The sequence below is a fragment of the Vulpes vulpes genome, chromosome 10 (genome assembly GCF_048418805.1).
Source record: "Vulpes vulpes isolate BD-2025 chromosome 10, VulVul3, whole genome shotgun sequence".
Classification (NCBI taxonomy): domain Eukaryota; kingdom Metazoa; phylum Chordata; class Mammalia; order Carnivora; family Canidae; genus Vulpes; species Vulpes vulpes.
Genome location: NC_132789.1, coordinates 58724576 through 58743828, shown reverse-complemented (window position 1 = coordinate 58743828; position 19253 = coordinate 58724576). Strand labels below are relative to the sequence as shown.

Below are 19253 nucleotides of genomic sequence, written 5' to 3'. Positions count from 1 at the left end.
CATGGACACATGTGAAAGGAGGACTCAGTGTCAGGTGATGTTGGGCCAGCCTGTTTCAAAAGAGAGCCAAGAAATCATAGGAACCAGCAGAGTCTTTTCATGGGGAAAGCATGGGTGTATGCCCTGCTGCCATGTGCATGAGGTGCACTCCCCCATACCTCCAACACCCACTTTCTCTATTAGACCACAGCAACAACAGAAAATGTTAATGTTCCTTTGGTGGTGTTGTTTTGTTTTATTTTTTTTTTTTTGTTTTTGCAGGGCTACTCAGGTTCCCAATTTCTTATTCTGTCTTCCTTTTCATGACTCAGTTCCAAATTCTTAAAGCAGTGTAGGTACTTAGCATCTTTCATGAATTTTTCAGGATCCAGTTCCGCCCAATGATAATGCACTGAGTTTCATCCCTAAGTCTACGGTTCCCGTTCAGAAGACACGTCGCCCTCTGCATGGTTTTATGTGGCCTAGAAAACCATTATCTTAAGAGGTAAAGATTACTAAAGAACATCTAGGAGATGATTTTGTTTTTTAAAAGAGCAATGATTATCCCAATGAGATTTTGCTATGGGGTTAGAGGTTGGATCACAGGGTTAGTGTTGGAGTTTGGGGTAAAATTAAGATTAGGGCCATCAATTGGGGAATAAGAAACTTTCCTCAGAAGTGAGACTAAGTAGTATGTTCAAAGACTCATTTCACTCAAAACAGAGTATCTTACAAGTTCTATATTAGCTTTGCTGAAAATCAAAACTCCCAGAGAGAGGAGGAATTATCCAAGGGAAATTATTTAGAAGCTAATTATGACCAATAAAGAGGATTAAATGGCAAAATGAGTAAGATGCAAAAGTTGAAAATGATGTTAAAATACCATGAACATGTAGGCCTGAAGAGAGCTGGCATGACTGAATTAATGGCAGGCGCAATGTGCTTTAAGACAGGAAGCACAATTAGGAGATAAAAAATGGTCTCTACATAATAATAAAAATAATACTGAACAGGAAAATATAACAATTTAAAATCATCATATACCTAAGAATAAATCTCAGAATACATTTGAGATAACAATCTAGAGAAATTAGAAATTCTGCTACCATAGTAGGAAACTTAAAAATATCTGCATACCTCCTTCAGTAATTGGAATATTCAGCAGAGAGTCAACAAGAATATAAAAGATTTGAACATATTTATTACTATATTTGGTCTGATGATACGTATATATAACCACGCATACCAAGATTTAAGACTACCCAATTTTTCAGGCTCACATGATATTTTTATAAAAAATTTATCATGTACCAAATAATAAAAGAGTTTCAAATAAATACCAAAAAATAGATAATATGCAGAACACATTCTTAATGATAAAGCACTTCATTTAGGCATACGTGATTTTTAAATAAGGAGAAACACATCTGAAAAGTATAAAAAGTATTTTTAAATAATTCAGATTTAAAAATAATAGAAATTGGAATATATTTAAAATATCCAAATGTGGAAATAATGCATGTTTAAACTTATTAAACAAGCTAGGGCTTTACAAGTGTACCTCACTACACAACCTTTCAAATGATATGAAAACTCAAAATAAAGGATTGCAAATTTTTGCCCAAATTCACTGAGTTGAAACTCCCTACTAAAAATCCATATCTGTATACCAGGAAAAATGTTGAATTTATACACCACCCAGCGCCATAGAAGACAATTGGCTTCAGTCTAAACTGGATTGTCTCCCAAGGATAGTACTTTGACCTCCTGTTATTTAAAAAGATTCTCCATAATCACTATATATTCCCACATATTCCTTGGGCAGGATGGTTTGCTTGTACTGGGCAACTTGGCACAGTACCAACCTGGGTCCAGTTGAAATTAGTATCTTTAGCCTACTGTTTCTTTATTTGTGTTATGTAACATATATTATGTATACATTACAAATGTCATTTGTATCTCATATTGCATCCTTATTTAATAGTGAAAACAACAGAATAAATGGTTTTGGGTGTTTTCTATTATACAAAAAGCCTTGTATTAAAGTTTTAGTGATATGTGGAGAAACTTGACTAAGGGCTTTGGATGGCCTGAGAATGCATTTTTGTGTACCATTTAAAAATTGGAATGGAATATACGAGAATGTTCAGCCTAACATATTTCCAGGTACATATTAGATATTGATAACAAAGATTCCCATATTAACATTGTATGAGGACAATAAAACCTTAATACAAGTCTAGATACAAACAACTGAGGAAAAAAATGCAAAAATTTTATTTCTGAGTGTAGGTATAATAATCCTACATAAAATATTGTCAGAGAAAATGACGCAAGGTACATAAAACATAAAAAACATAAAACATAAAAACATCATATAATTAGATTTATCTTATACATGCAAAGATTATCTTATATTTGAAAAATCTAACTATGCTAATAGATGTAAGGAAAAAAGAACATAATTGCAATAGGTTTGGGAAAGGGATTTGAGGGAAAAAAAAAACTTTTACAAAGACTATGGTCAAATGGAAACTTTCTCAACCTATTAGAAGGTACCTGACCAAAAAAAAAAAAAAAAAAAAAAAACTACAGAAAACATTATGCTTAAAAGTAAAACATGAGAAGCATTTTCTTTAGTCACTAGAAGAGAAGAAACTCACATTACCACTGAAGCAGTTATCTACTGCTGTGAAACAAACTGTCCCAAAACTTTGTGCTGTATGAAAACAATAATTTACTAATTCTCATGATTCTGTGAATTCATTGGGCACAGATGGGATGACTTGTCGATTCCACAGAACTAAGTCTCTATTGGGTTTGCTAACATGGCTTTAGTTTGGGCTGAAGAATTCAAGATAGTCTCCATCACATGCCCAGTTCCTAACCTAGGAAAGTTGGGTCCTCTCTCCCTCTACTTGTATGCTTTTCTCCTCTAGGGCCTCTTTCCCTGTTTAGGCTTTCATTCCCTAGGTTCTTTCTCTCCATGTGGCCTCTTTGGTGGGAATGCTCAGGCTTCTTTACATTGTATCTCAAGAATTTCAAGAGAACAAAAGCAGAAACTACAAGGTTTCCTAAAGTATAGGCTTTTGACCTCAGATAACATGATCTCTGCAATATTCTATAACTTAAGCTAAATGCTAAGTCCAATTCAGCGTAGGAGGAGATTACACAAAGGTATGAATACAGAGAAGAATTTGTTTGTGGGGCATCATTTTGTATTAATCTATCACAGCCATTTCATTTCAAGTTTGTATTCAAGATTTTATCCATCACATTAAATGAGAAGGAGGAGAAGCATGATAAAGATGATAATGATGATGATATTAAAGATTGGGAGGAGACTTATTTAAGAATTACATGATTGTAATTCTTAAGTATACACAGGAAATCTAGGAGAATGAACAAAAAACTATAAAACAAAACCAATACTGCCAATAATCGGAATATAAAATTAGTATGTAAAAGTAATTTTATATACCATAAAGAAACACAAAACTTTTAAATTATTTTAAAAGATATAGGGGATCCCTGGGTGGCTCAGCAGTTTAGCACCTGCCTTCAGCCCAGGGCATGATCCTGGAGACCCAGGATCGAGTCCCACATTGGGCTCCTTGCATGGAGCCTGCTTCTCCCTCTGCCTGTGTCTCTGCCTCTCTCTCTCTCTCTCTCTCTCTCTCTCTGTGTGTGTCTCCATGAATTTATTTTATTTTTAAAAAATAAAATAAAAGATATATACATTAGCAAAAAGTCAACATAAAGTATATAAGAATATCCAGCAAAGATATTCAAGACCTATTTGAGAAAAATGAAAATATTTTATTGACTAACATTTAAAAGTACCAAGTAGAGATTGCAAATAGACGATTCCCAGTATCATAAAGCAAATAATTTTTTCCAATATTAATCTATAAATTTAATGAAATTTTAATGAAAACTACAAGATTTTCCATGAGACCTAATAAACTAATTTTACAATTAATGTTCAAGGGTGAAAAGCCAAGAATAGTCAAGACGAATATGAAAAGGAAGACAGAAAAAAAAAAAGAGAGAGAGAGAGAGAAGGAAGACAGACAAGAGTTGGGGTCTTACCCTACCATATATGAAGACCTAATAAGAGATATTTATTAAGCCAATGTGCTTATAGGGATATGTCATAGAGACAAAGGAAAACAAACAGAATAGTCTAGAAACATGCATAGATTTTATAAAACGATAGAAATGTCATTAGTACGTAGTAGGAAAGAATGCATTATGATCTTGAACAATCACTCATCCATAAGGGAAAAATATATAATTTTATTTCTAATACATACTGCATAGGAATATAGCTTTAAAATAGACAATATTTAATTGTATAAAGTAAAACACTGAAATGTTTCTGATAAAAGACAGGACAAATATTTTTAAGATTCTGAGTAAACAGGAAGCAAAAAGCACAAGGAATAAAGTGAGAGACAGATAAATTGAATTACATTAACAATTAGAAGCTCCTGCACATCCAAAGACACTATAAGAAATAGAAATGACAAACAACAGTACAGGGGAAAGCATATGCGATGACTCATCTGATAATGCATTCTTATCAGAAAATATTTTTTAAACCTTCAGATTAATAAGAAAATGACGATAGAGGAATGAGCATACAATATGGATAGATAATAAAGATGGGAAATCCAAAATGTCCAACAAATAAACTAAGGGTTATTCAGTTTTTCTGAAAATGGCAAATTAAAAATGATTTAGTAAATTTTAAGCCATCTGAAGATTATTATAAGTTTTTAAAAGTAGAGACATTCATATTATGCTCATAGTAGTATGGATTTAAGCAATTTCTTTGGAGAGGAATTTAGCAATATAAATTTGAAAGTGCCTAATGGAACCTTCACACATTTACCCTCGGAATATACAGACAAGAATGTTTCTTCAGGTTCATAACAGCAAAAAAAATGGAGTCCAACATATCAAAGCAGAAGCATAAAAACATTTGGACTACCCATACATACAATGGAAGAGCAAATAACTGTAAAAATTGATAAAATAGAGCTATCTTATAAACACAGATAAATCTCACAGATTCAATGTTAAGAGGGTAAAAACAAAAGTAAGTTGCTTGAGGGCTATATAACTTGATACCAGTTATATGAAATTAAAAAATAATCTAATCAAGCAAAATAAGTTTATATGTTTAGTAAAACTATCTTTTAAATGATTTTGATTAAAAACTATATTCAACACAGTAGTTAGCTCAATTTCAAAAATATTTTTAATGTTTTATTTCATAATCTTGTTGGTAAGTCCATGGATGTTCTTATTGTTATCTAGACTTTTGTGTGCATGCCCTTGAAATATGACAAATGTTCAAAAATAATGCAGGAAATTTGAATTTGGCAAATGATGATCTTCTATTTTTATTTATTTATTTTTAAAGATTTTATTTATTTATTCATGAGAGACACAGAGAGAGGCAGAGACACAGGCAGAGGGAGAAGCAGGTTCCCTGTGGGGAGCCTGATAAGGGACTTGATCCCAGGACGCCAGGGTCATGACTTGAGCCAAAGGCAGATGCTCAACCACTGAGCCACCCAGGTGCCCCAATGATCTTCTATTTTTAAAAAGAAAACAGGGATAGATTTTTCATTCATTTTTCAACAAATATTTGAAATATTTTTTCAACAATTACAAATATTGTAATTCCAGTATGTGCCAGACACTGTGCTAAACGCTAGAGAAATATCAGTGAAAAGAAAGATGCCTTCACTGCATACTTGGTATTTATAATCCAAATATTACATAACCTACCGACAGTCAGGATTTATGTGGTTCTGACTCAAAAATTTTTTAGTGGTTAAAGTGCTCGTGGCTTGTGACAAAATAGAACAAATCATACCAGGCTAACCTCATTTATTTAAGGCTAACTTCATTTCTTTCTTTTAAGGGATTCCTCTTAAAAGTACTCTGCTTTGATCTACTAACATACTGTTGTTTTGTTTTGTTTTTTTTTAATGGCGTGGGCAAAGATATAGATGATATGTTTATTTCCATTTTTCCACATGAAACTTGAAGAAGTAAAAAACATTAATATGCAAATGCTAGTATACCAAATTAACCAAAACTATGTCAAAATTCTATTTTTTCTCCCAAACCACACTGCCTGTCATAAATTTACAAATACTCTCATAGCATGAATATACATGCATATATATATATATATATAAATCATTCTCTAAAATTCATGATTATCAATTGCATTGGTTTAACTGGTTTGTCCCAACCAGTTCCAACTACGTTGCAAGATACATGCTTACAACAAAGATAGATCCCAAGTTTTCAAATGATTTTCTAAAAAAGCAAAGTGAGTAGATACAACGTGTATCTCAGCAAAGAATATATTAATAACTGTTACTTCTGCACACATTATATATCAATGCCACTTTCCTAGTGGCTTGGCTTTTGATCACAGCAACTTATTAAGAAAAATTTTGCAAAGGATAGAATTGACCCTTTTATTATTATTTTTTAAAGATTTTATTTATTTATTCATGAGAGACACAGAGAGAGAGAGGCAGAAACACAGGCAGAGGGAGAAGCAGGATCCCTGCATGTGGGACTCAATCCCAGGTCTTCAGGATCAGGCCCTGGGCCAAAGGCAGGTGCTAAACGGCTGAGCCACCCAGGTTGCCCAAGAATTGACCCTTTTAGTTAGTTCAACAAAAAAGAAAAGATGTATCAGAGCAGACATTGTGGCAGTGCATAAAGCATTAGCACCTCCGACACCAAACCAGGATCTGAACTCAGGCTGTCTCAGCGCCACAGTCCACACTCTGAACTACGCACCATGGACAGCTGACATGTTGTACGGCTCCATGTATCCCACACTTACGCAGATAGGAGAGTCTCTTGGAAGACTTGTTAAAACACAAAGCAGCCCACCCCTGCAGGTTCTAGAGGTCGGATAATCTGCATTTCTAAAAAGTTTCCGGGTGGAACTGATACTACTGATCCTTAGCCTATGGCTTACGGGGTTAAATTGGCTTGCTGAAGAACTTTAAAGCAAGAGAAACTTTATGAGCCTAGCACAGAGAGACAAATTACCATCTCACTCCAGAAAAGCAAGATGGAACAAACCCATTTATTCCAAGATGGAATAAATCCTATGATTACATGAAACCCTTTCCCAAATCACTGTGGTTTATAGCTCAGAGACAACCACAACATGGTTTACATGATAATTTAAAAAGCATTTTTTTTTTTTTTTTGCCTGCCAAGATGCAGAGAAAAGGCACGCATACTAGGAAGTCTTTTCTTATGATGGTTCTACAGTGAAGATGAGGGTGACAAGACAATAAGCATCCAAACTTCTGGAATCTTTTGGGTTTCGGGGCTCAACTCTGTCCACCATCTGCTTACAGGTACAAACTCGAGAACTAGTATTTCATCCAGGACACGTCAGCTCAGGAAACAAAATGGGCATTTTATATTCTAATAAAGCTAAGCTTCTCTCACACAATTTGGTTTCTAAAAGAGGAAGCTAATTTGGGGGAAACGTGCAGATCTTAGCTCCAGAGACAAGAGTGGGGGAGGTGGCGTTGAAGGAAGCGGGAGCATCGCATTAGTCAGGGCCTCCCGGGCCCAGCCTATCCGGAGAAAGACAGCTGCTTGAAGTTCAGCACCAATTAAAGATTTCACAGGCTTTAGTCACTTTCTTTTACAAGAACATTCGACTTGCTTACTTAGAAAGTAAATCAATGGAATATTTTGTTTAAGGGGGAAAAGAGCATACGCTGCAAGTCTTTTACCATAAGAAGCAAATATTGGGAGAGATAATTTTCATATACAATGGCGATGTAGTTTGAAACCTCTTGGCCAAGTGTCCACAGGGTGTGTCCCAACAGGATTATTTGTCAGCCTTCCTGCAGTCAAGTTCTCCACTTGAGAACTTGAAGTTTCAGGTCTTAACGATGTGATTTTTCTAGTACGTTTTATCTTCAGTTCTCTGCCACATCTTGGGACATAGTGATTTCTCAGAAGTTAAAAAGTTTGTTCAGAAGTGCTGCCATTTCTATGTTGAGAAGGAACTCCTCTTGGACCTCTGTTTCCCATATTTTCAGGAACAGTGAAAAACCATATTTCTTCATGTTTCTGCTCATCAAAAACCAACATAAGGGGGTGGGGAGTGTGGAGAGAGAGGGTTTAAGCAATAATTCATGAGCTGTGAACTATGTTTCCAGGCTGTGTTGTTAAAATGTTTTTGTTAGCTCTTGAACCTGAGACTCTTGCTCTGGGATACAAAAAGCTCATAAGTCACGTTTTTATTGATCCATATAAATGCATACCTCACAAGAAGCCTATGAGAAAGTTAATGCTCATGCTTAAAGGAGGGCAATGTAGCTACCTACCTAAAGACCCTCAGTCAAGGGTCTCTTTCCACTCGATTCCTTAGACAGTTCGAATGTACCCAGATGATTTCTTTTGTAACCTGGTGACAAGCCCATGAGAGAGAGGCTGTGATTCCACTGCATTAAGTCTGTTTTAATTTGTCCCCTGTTAACCGAGCTTGGAATCACTATCAGGAGAGGAGAAAATGCCTATTTAGGAATTATTTGTGCTGACTACCATGTCTTAATTGTCTTTAAACTGCTCTGCTGAAAGATTCATTTTGAAATAAATATAATGATACAAGTTTACATGTGGGAGTCCAGTAAATATTTGTTTTGAGGAGCCTGCGGTATTCAGGACAGATTCTTTGGGGAGTCCCTGGAAGAGCTTTAAATCCAAGAGGGGAAAGATTTGGAGATAGATTTTGAAGGCCTCCTTGAGCCCATGGAGCTATTTTAAGTCATGGCAAAAAATAGCCACACTCCTATATTCAGGAAGTTTCAAAAATTATTTCTATGCATATTTCTTGCATAAGTACTAGAGGAGAGAATCTAAGAAATATCTGATGGAGTTAAACAAGGACTTCCTGGGACGCCTGAGTGGCTCAGGGGTTGAGTGTCTCCCTTGGGCTCAGGGCGTGACCCCAGGGTCCCGGGATCGAGTCCCACATCAGGCTCCCTGCATGGAGCCTGCTTCTCCCTCTGCCTGTATCTCTCTGTCTCTCATGAATAAATAAATAAAATCTTTAAAAAGTAAAAATAAATAAACAAGGGCATCTTAGCTGGCAAGGAAGGAAGGTTTTTCTGAGGAGCCAACTTTTAATTTCTAAATTAATAAAATCAGCTGAGAGAGGGACAGGTGGAAAGGATAAGGAAAACCATGATCCAGCCATACATAGAGAACATGGGGTGTGAAGCCCATGAAGAAAGAGGCAGTAGAAAGAGTTTGAGACATGGAATAAAAGTCACTGTGAGGTGGAGAAAGCAAGGGCGAAGAAAAGCGTGACACGAGGCTGGGAGGGAAAGAAATTTAAAAAGTCAAAAGAAGAAAAAAAAAGACAAAAAGCAAAACAAGAACAAAAGATGAAAATGACCCCCCCCAAAAAAAGAAAAAATAACAAAAAAGAAAAAGAAAGAGATTTTGAAAACAAACAAACAATAGAGATTCAACAAAGTAAAAAAGAAACAAAAAAAAAAAAAATGAGGCTGGGAGGGGCCAGACCAAGAGGGCTTGTTGGTGACATCGAGGAGCTCCCACTGTGCTCCTGGAGTGATAGGGGATCACAGAGGGCTTTAAGCAAGGAAATGGAATCACAGTATTTATGTCTTTCAGGAAACCTCTCTCCATGCTACGTGAGTTGATTGTTGGGTAGGAGTGGAGGTAGAGAGGCCACGGAAGAGATTTCCTTAGCCCAGCAAGGTGAGGGTGCTGGGCACCGATTTAGTGGGAGTGAAATGGATAAAATGCTTATTTACAGAGGAAAATAGATGGCACTGAAGAACAAGAAGGAGGTCTCAAAGACGAGGCCCACATTTCTGGCTTAAGAAATGGTAAGATAGAGAAGCAAGAACTTGCATCAAGAATGGGGCTTATGTATTTATTGAATACTTACTACGTGCCGAGCATCAGTCTAGATACTTGGACCTGACATAGAGCCCCTGGATCCAGCATAGTAATAATGTCTGGTGTTTGTTGAGCTTTTACCAGGACCTAAGCACTCTAATACATACATATTCACTCCACCCTTAATTAGTCGTATATAATAAGGACTATTTTCTCCATTTTGAAGATGAAGATGAGAAAAGTGAGGCATAAAATGTTTAAAGAACACATTGTATGTAGTAAATTCAGAACCGAAACTAGAGTTGATAGTTGGCCCTAGAGTTGATAATTTTTATTTTTTTTAAGACTTGAGAAAGGAGAGAGGGAGAAAGAGCACGTGAGTGGGGGGGGGGGAGAGGGAGAGAAGCAGACACCCCACTGAGCGCAGGGCTGGATCCCAGGAACCTGAGGATCAAACAAGGGTCTTGGGCAGCTGAGCCCCTCAGGCGCCCCATAGCGTTGATGCTGTGAAACGCCGAGCTATACCACGGAGCAAAATGTGTCGTTGCACAAGTATGTACTGAGCCATTGGACGCAGCAAAGGCCATTCTGTGCTCTCCAGGTCTCCAGGAAGGACTAGTACATGCTACAGTGGACACTATATGGACACACAATTGCATAGTCTCCCAACTGCAGCGGTCTCATCGTACAAACGTGCAACTTTTGCCAAGTCAAATATACGGGGTGGACACCAAAATGGAGAGAAGAAAGGAAAAAAAAATGAACAAACAAAAAAAACAAATCCAATGTGGAAAAAACAAATTCCAAAAACAAATTCGCATGGAAGCTTTCTGCTGCTGTTCCAACCAACGGAGGTTACCCCCACCCCCCCGGGTCGGTGTGAAGTGGGAAAGGTGACTCTAATGTCAACTCAGTTAGTCCCAGTTCCCAACCGCCTCCGCAGAGTGTGCACTTCTCCCAGAGGTGAGTGTGATTCTTGTGTTAAGGCTCATGCTCCATGTCCCCAAATAGAACTACTTCATCAGGTATGCATATGGAGGAACGAAGGCAGCTTGCCTCACTCTGTTCTGAGATATCACATATTGCCAATGTGACACCTTCTAAAGGGACGTCGTGCTAGATTGTGTGGTGGATCCCATTTGTGCTGAAGATTTTATTTTTATTCTCCGTTCTTCTGTGCAACTCCCAATAATAGCGCCTACACCCCTACTCGGTGCCTGTGACTGGCTGAGTCTTTCCCAGTGGAAGCAATCAATATACTTCCCACGGTCATCATCTTCAACCTTAGCCAGGTGACTTGCTTTTTGGACAGTGGGACATAAGCAGGGGTGAAACTTCTTACGACTGAATTTGCAGAGCCGTCAGATGGTTTCCCCCTGGCTCTCTGATCCCCTACCACAACAATAGCATGTACCAGAAAAGGACTGATCCTGCAGTCTGGTTCCCAGAAGGAGGGAAAACTTGTGGGATCAACCTGCAAGTAAATCGAGTCAACATCTACCATGAAAAAGAAACAGGTGTTTAAACTGCTGAAATCTGGGGGCCATTTATTACTGCAGGACAAGATGGTCCAAATTAACTGACACGAACATCCCAAACTGCTTTTGCTTAAACTTGAGTGTATGAGTATTTTACTTTAAATTCACCTTGAGAACCTATCCCAAGGAAGATGAAACTCCAGGTACTTTTAGGGAGTTGCCATTATCCCGCTTCACTCCAGGGCTCAGATCTCATAACTGAGGTCATTAATGGAAGATCTACAAGCAGAGAATTTTCAGCCCCAGAATGATACACCGTGTTCTGGGTTCCCCAAGAAAGCTGAAGATCTTCAGGGGGCCTGGTCCTAGACCCCTATTTTGACCACCAGCTCCAGTAACTCATTCTAAACATTTCCCATTCAGGTCTTCTGCATGTAAGATTAACACCCAGGCGTCCCTCTCATTTCTACTTTTACAGACAAGTGTCACACTGCCTGCCATGTTTCTTAGGCTGCAAGTCTGATTTTGCCTTTTTCCAGAGGTAATGAATGTTTTCTCTATGAAGTCTGTGCTAACTCACTGTGTACACCTCCATAAACTCCAGGTCTTCCATAAACTCCTGGGTTTTGCTGAATTTTACTTAGTCTTAGTATCAACTAACCTGAATCCTTGTCAGTAACTCATCCTTTCTCTGTCTCTCTTGTACACACACACACACACACACACACACACACACACAAACCCACAGGCCACCAATCACTATTTCTGGATGTTTTCTCCTCTGTATAATATCTGGCAATGACAAAAGGTATCAGTAGCACTAGCACAACACACCTGAAAGACCAGCTCTCCATGAACTCAGGATGAATAACCCAAGACAGAGAAGAGATCATGAAACTTTTCTCCCTGATGCCATATAACCTAGTATAACAAGATGGCAGTAAAATGACAATAAGGTCCCTTGATGGGGCTTGAGCACCAATTATCTCAACCTTTGATTGTTTTTCCATATACAAAGTCCAGTAAAGAAATGGCCTTGTAGATTTACCCAAGGAAGGAAGGAATGTGTCCCTAGGAGGACCGATAATTTGAAAGTAAGCAAAAAGTTCCAAGGAAAGAAGCCCATCTGAAATTGTCATTTTGACTTGAGCTGTGACAAACCGAGTTCTGCTCACTGCCTTTCGGGACATCAAATGGAAAGAAAGTGACTCTTTCCCTTAGCATTCTTCTAGTCTTCGTATGCCCATCTTGCTTATGAGCTATGTTTTTTTTTCTTAAAATTTAAACACCCTCTTCCTCCCGCCCACAAGATAGAATGCCAAGTGCTGTTCTCTAATCAGCTATTGATTTGGTGCCATCTGTTACCTACAAAGCATGATTTCAAGAAAAGCAATGGTGTGGCATCTCCTAGCTTAAAGTGTTCTAGCCAACCTCTTCTTCCAAGTGCTAGACATAAACCTGTTTGTTCCCTGTCTGCCACCGTGATTTATGATTTGTCATTATTTATAATTTATATCTAAACGAATTTATAAAGTATAACAGAAATTTGCAGGGCACCTGAGTGGTTCAGTGGTTGAGCGTCTGCCTTCAGCCCAGAGTGTGATCCTGGGGGCCCGGGATCGAGTCTCACGTCAGGCTCCCTGCATGGAGCCTGCTTCTCCCTCTGCCTGTGTCTCTGCTTCTGTGTGTCTCATGAATAAATAAATAAAATATTTTAAAAATGTTTTTATAATAGAAATTTGCATTGGGCAGATAGGTTGAACAGGTTTTTAAACCATTATTTTCCCCAGTCAGGAGGTTCTTACGGGCATGCAGGTCACCCAAGTGAGCTTTCTAATAAACATCATTTCTTGTAACTTTTTTCCACTTATTTCTGCCATTGCTAATTCTTCTACCTCTCCCTCCTTGGGAAAAAAAAATCAGTGAAGAAAATCTACACCATTCTTTAATTTGAATGCCACCATTTATTAAAAATAGTGTGCTATTAAAGGATATGCTTTAACTGCTGGTCAAAATAGAAGTTTGCTATGACAGTAGCATAGGAATAATAATTACACTCATTTTAACCATGTAGCAATGAGTGAACTGAACATCTCTATTATTTCACATGATGCAATTTCTACTTTCCTAAATCTTTGGTCTTTCCCTTCTTTGTTTACCTAACCATCTATTTACTTTATACACATTTTCTCTAGTTATGTTTCCTTTGTTTTCAAGCAACAGGTATTTCATAAGCCAAAACAGAAAGAAAAACTGGGATTTTCATTATACTCACAAACATTGTAATTTATTGGACACTCAGAAACAAAAACCAAAGTACCATGATATCTAATGGAGACCATGACAAGAAAGTCATGGATTAAAAAAAAAAAAAAAGTCACGGATTGAGATGACAATCTCTTTCTCCCAGGTCATAGTGTCTACAACACATATATATGGAGTAACATCTATGTGCCAGGCACTGTGTGAGCCACAGAAATGAGAAATTAGACATTAACCAATTATTTAAAATACTTTAAAAATAGAAAAACCGTACAGAGTAGAAATACTAGATGCAGAACTCAGCTGAGTTTGAGAGTACAGTAAAGTCTTCTTAGAAATGGAATTGAGGGGGCCCCTGGGTGGCTCCGTCGGTTAAGCATCTGCCTTCAGCTCATGTTCCTGGGGTCCCGGGAAGGAGCCCCACATCAAGCTCCCCGCTCAGCAGGAATCCTACTAATTTCTCCCTCTCCCTTTGCCTGCTGGTCATGCTCTCCCTTTGTTAGATAAGTAAATACAATCTTAAAAAGAAAAAAAAAATGGAGTTGAGGTCGAAATCTTAAGAATAAACAGAAGGTAATCAGGCAAGTGGTGCTATGAACTTTCAATTAGTACAATTGTGTGTTGTCTAAATTGAAGTCTGCTTCATTCTTCCCCCTGTGCAGTTTCTTTTGGCTATCTCTGCATTTTGTACAGACCCAAAATATAGATGACTTCAAATCTGGAAATTATACAAGCATTAGGCTGTTAGAGGCCTACTGTTATCTCTCAGAGTGAAAAATCTAATGGACTTAGCCTGATCTATGGAGGATTTGGCTAATATTAGGTGATGCCATCAGTCCAATTAACCTGTGGAGAAGGATTAGGGGAGGGAAGGTCTTGAAGTAAATGGCTGTGGTTATCGCCAAGTCTATGCAAGAAGGAAAAGTAAACTGCAGCAGATGAACTGATGGACATACTGTAGAATACAGATCTTTTTGCGCACACACGCATATGTGGTGCCTCCTGGGCAGTGCTCTGTGTTGCTTCTCCCTGGTGGTGAACAGTTCTGCGTGCCCTAATCCAGCTCTCTCTCTGATTACCAGGCAGCGTGTGGCTGGAGCTAAGGAATGGCCAAAGGCAAGAACAGATTGTGGCTATTGAAATAAATCCAACTTCCTTGGGGAAAGTATTCCTGACCTTGCCTTGACTGGCTATGGTCTCAACCCCTGCATAAAGCACTATCACGGTTTGAAAAGAATTCTGTTGCATGCTACCCGATGTGGATGTTCACAATGAAATTACCAGGATTGATCTAGCAGTAGATTGTTGCATTCTAGAGTCAGACAGACCCCAACTTGAATCCAAATATGGTAAAAGTTACCTAACAGGGTTGGCTAACATGGGTAAGATTCGTCTTCCCTGAAATCAAGATAACAATACCTACGTACCAGTTATGACTTCTGTGGGATAGCGTATAAAATAGACTACCCACAATAACAGTGGCTTAAACACAGATGGTTAAACCTCTGTCACAAAAGAATTACAGATATAAGCAGTTTGCAAGTGGTTCCAGAAAGTTCTCCAGAACCCAGGATCCTTGATCTTTCTACTTTCCCTCAGGCTCAGTGCTGGCTCCCGTCCTCAAGCTGTAATGGTCCATGCTGGCCTGAGTCATCGGGGATCATCTCTGCATTCCAGAGTTAAAAAGGAGAAAAGGAGAGCGAGAAGGTGGGCTCAAAAGGAGGATCTCCCAATGGCCTGAAGTTCCGCACAGCAAATCTGTACACACGCCGTGGGCTGGTACTCGGTCAGGTGACCGCACAAAGCTGCAAGGTGTCCCTTAGCTTGTCACTCATGCTCCAATTGGAAGCTAACTCTCACATGGTTGGGTGAAGGTATCCAAGGACAGATGAAAATGATACTCTCTGCTGACTTTCCTGAAATTTTCCCCATTGTCCCAGTCAAGCTACAGCACAATAAAGAGGAAGTTTGCTTCAAAAAAAAAACAAAAGTGAATACAAAGGAGATCAGGGGAATGAGACTGGTTGGCAACCAGCCCTCTTCACCCCGATGCTCCCCACAGAATCACAGTGCAGACCGAATGAGCATATTCAACGTGTCCTAACACGTTCAGCTCTGAGCACAGGGCCTAATGCATTGTCAGCACCCCGGAGCCAGCCGATGCCAGGGAGGTAAGACTCTATCATCTAAAACTTATTAAAAAGGAAATTATCTATATCTCTGAAATATGCTAATTCCCTCCTTCTATGTGTACTGATTACATTTTAAAGGAAATGATTTTAAAAAGTCATAGAGTATATGGGGAAAACAGGTTAAGCCAGCAGTTAAAAATCATGCTGAAAAAAAAAATCATGCTTTGGAGTTTGCATAAATCAACACAAACCTCTTGAATAAAAGATCCAAAAGCTCAGAAACTGTAGAGAACTACATATACGGGAAAGGAAATGGTTTCCTTGATTTCTAGAATGTGTCTCAATAAACAACTCAGATGAGATGATAATAGAATGTGGGTTTTTCCTCAATACTTCACAGATTTTCACACAGTTGAGCACAAGTGCTCGTGTGGGCGGCCGACGGAGGGGAAGCAGCGTGTTCCTGTTCTTCCCCAGACGTCTTTAGGCTCTGCTCGCTGCCTCTCCTCCGTCTATTTTCTCCATCCTTCCCCTTTCTCTCTTTTTTCTGCAAGACTCTGGGTCCTTCCCCCGCTCCCTTTGCATCCTCCCCTGGGCCTGTTCTGTTGTGCTACTCTGCAATGTTTCTGAGGTTTGAGGCAAATCATAATCAATGTTTTTTCTTCTTTTCTAGAGTATGTACATCATCGTGAATCACTGTTTCCAGGCAAGTGCTGATGCCAAGTTCTCTGAATGCTAATTCTCACGTTCAGTGCCCTCTCGAAAGTAAAATGGAAATCAACTGCTAGAAACATGTTAGAGACTGAAGACGGGAGTGTAGGTAAGCGCACAGCACGGTAGGAGGCCTGGAGCAGGTGACTGTGAGCTCCGGTAAGAACGATGATTGTAATGAAACTAGAGACAGAAATTCTACAGCCAAGCCTCTGGTATCTGCAAAATATTGTCATTAAATAATAACTACATTACCATGCTGTTAGGTCAATGGGGACGTTCCACGTGGAGCCAAATAAATAAACAAAAGCTCAAAAACAAATATGCTACGTTTGATTATCTTTTGGGTGAATTTCAGTCCCTGGGAAAATACTGCAAATTGTCCAAAGTCTGTCCTTGTGGCTACGGCCCAAGAGCACTTTCTGTTTGATGAAATACGATGCTTGCTCTCGGCCTTCCATCATTTAGTCTAACTCAGAAATAGATGGTCTCTCGGTTTAGTTTTTTTTTTTTTTTCCTTGTATCTTGAAATTATTTCCTTGTTGTTCATCATTCTCTAGACAGAATAATCCAGACTTCGTCTGGTAATCTATACAATATCAGTCTGCATTGAAAAACCTTTAGTCTAATTAGTGTGGATATGTTTATCCTTTGCCTGACCATCTGACATAAAAGCTCCCACTCATTCCCTTCCTTCCAGGGCACATATGGTGTTTTTCTAATAATCCTCTCCCCAAGGCACTGACATATCTTGACAGATTTTCCCTACCTCTGTCAAAAGCGAAGGTTCTTAAACTGTTTTGGCTGATGGAGGTTTCTGAAAACCTGATGAAAAAGCGCTATTTGGGGTTGGGGGAGTTTGGGGGGAGGTTCACACATGTTGCTATAGACCAAATGGTTCCCCCCCCCAAAATACCTATGTTAAAATCTTAAATTCCAAAGTGATGATATTCAGAGGTGGGGCTTTTGGGGGGTTGATTAGGTCATGAGAGTGGAGCTCTTGTAAATGGGATTAGTGCCCTTATGAAAGAGGCCCCCCGAGAGAGCTAGGTTACCTCTTCTACTAGATGAGGATAAAACAAGAAGCCTGGGTCCTGGAAAAGGGGCCTCACCCAACCACTCTGATCTCAGACTTCCAGCCTCTCAAACTGTGAAAACTAAATGTCTGTTGTTTATAAGCCACTCTGTTTATGGGACTTTGTCACAGCAGCCTGAACACACTGAGACCACACTTACATGCCAAGTGGTGTTTCTACCTTCCTTTTGCCTGTGTTTTTTCCCTACAAGTCATGCCTTTCAAAGACCAGCCCTTTAAGTCTCACAAACCTTCCAACTCCTTCTTGGAGTCCATGCTCTGATTTATTAAGGTCCACGGTTAGCATTTTTAGACTTCTGAGGGAGGCTGGATACTTCTGGCAGTAGGTTTGGATCAACCGTAGGCTCATTCTGGTTCCCACCCTCTCCCTCCACAAGAGTTCATGGTTTCCTTTGCTTACTTAAAGGCCCTGGGGTAGGAGGTGCTAGATGGCCCCAAGCTGGAGTTTCCTGTTTTGGCTGCCTTAGAATTTACCTGAAGTTTTTAGTATTCTTTCTAAATTATGCTGAAGGTGTTGTTTTGGTATAGGTTTATTCTTCCCTCCTTGTTGATCTGTGTTGTTTTAGGAAGAAATCCTAGGACACAGGGACACGAGCAGCCACCCTTGTCTTCAACGGTCTGAAATTCCTCACTGATAATTCTGTTCCCAGTGTGAAGGGCAGGTTAGAAGAGAGGCTGCCACATGAAAAGGTTCACTTGGAACTATTTCAGTGGTGTAAATAAAATATAATGAGGGCCATGATCAACTCTGGACACAAAGATGTGGTTTTATTTTTTATTAAGTATCTGGTAAGCATGAAGCAGAAGGAAGGAAGGGTGACCGGTAGGCTTCCGGCTTCACCATTGCAATCGTTGTAGAACCATTTAGAGATCAAGAAGACGGGATGGGGCAGATTGGGGCAGGTGGGGAGTCTAGATAGAAAGAATTTAATGAGTTTCATTTCAAAACCAGGAGTTTGAGATGCCTGAGAAATATCCAAGAGAATTTGCTCCCTGGGAATTTAGAAATAGAGAGCACACAAAAATGTTACAACTAAAGATAGAAATCTGGAAGTCCACGCATAAAGCTGATAGAAGGAGCTGTGCTCATGTGCGAGGTTTACCAATGAAAAGGAGGAGGAAAAAGTATAGAGGAGGAAAGGGTGCCAGGATAACACCCAGGAAGGCATTTGTACCGCCGGCGCAGGCCAGGGAAGAGGAGCCAGGGGAGAGATCTGGAAAAGAGTAGGAGGCAAGCCAGGGGAAAACCCGGGACAAACCCTGTCCACCTTGGAAGTTGAGGGTGGGCCCAGTTTCTTGGTGGATGACCGTGTTGTGAGTGCCCAACAGAAAATAAAGGAGGAAGTGAAGATATGAACACCAAGTTGCTTGAAGACTAAAGATCAATTGAAGTTGTCAGCATTAGGTCATGGGTGATGTTAGCAAAGAACATCTCCTACGGACTGGTGGGGGGGTGAATGTCAGGCTACAGTGGGTTGAGGAATGAGTCAGAGGTGAAGCACTGAGGGTAGGAAGTGTAGACCTCTCATTGATAGTGCCTTGTCCACAGCAGGCCCTAAAGGATAAAATAACAACGGTAGTTGAAATCCTACACCTAGTGGTTTTCTCATAACACTGAGCACTCCTGGCCTGCGACACTTCCCACCATGGGTG

General features: G+C 39.3%; 1 long non-coding RNA gene across 1 annotated transcript in view; it reads left to right on the top strand.

The window, feature by feature from the left end:
- LOC140594339 (uncharacterized) overlaps positions 1–16593 on the top strand; it is a 30393-nt gene extending 13800 nt beyond the window's left edge. Inside the window, exon 3 of the long non-coding RNA XR_011995056.1 lies at positions 16467–16593. This is a non-coding gene — a long non-coding RNA (uncharacterized lncRNA). The remainder of the gene's footprint in view (positions 1–16466) is intronic.
- Positions 16594–19253: the final 2660 nt, after the last annotated feature.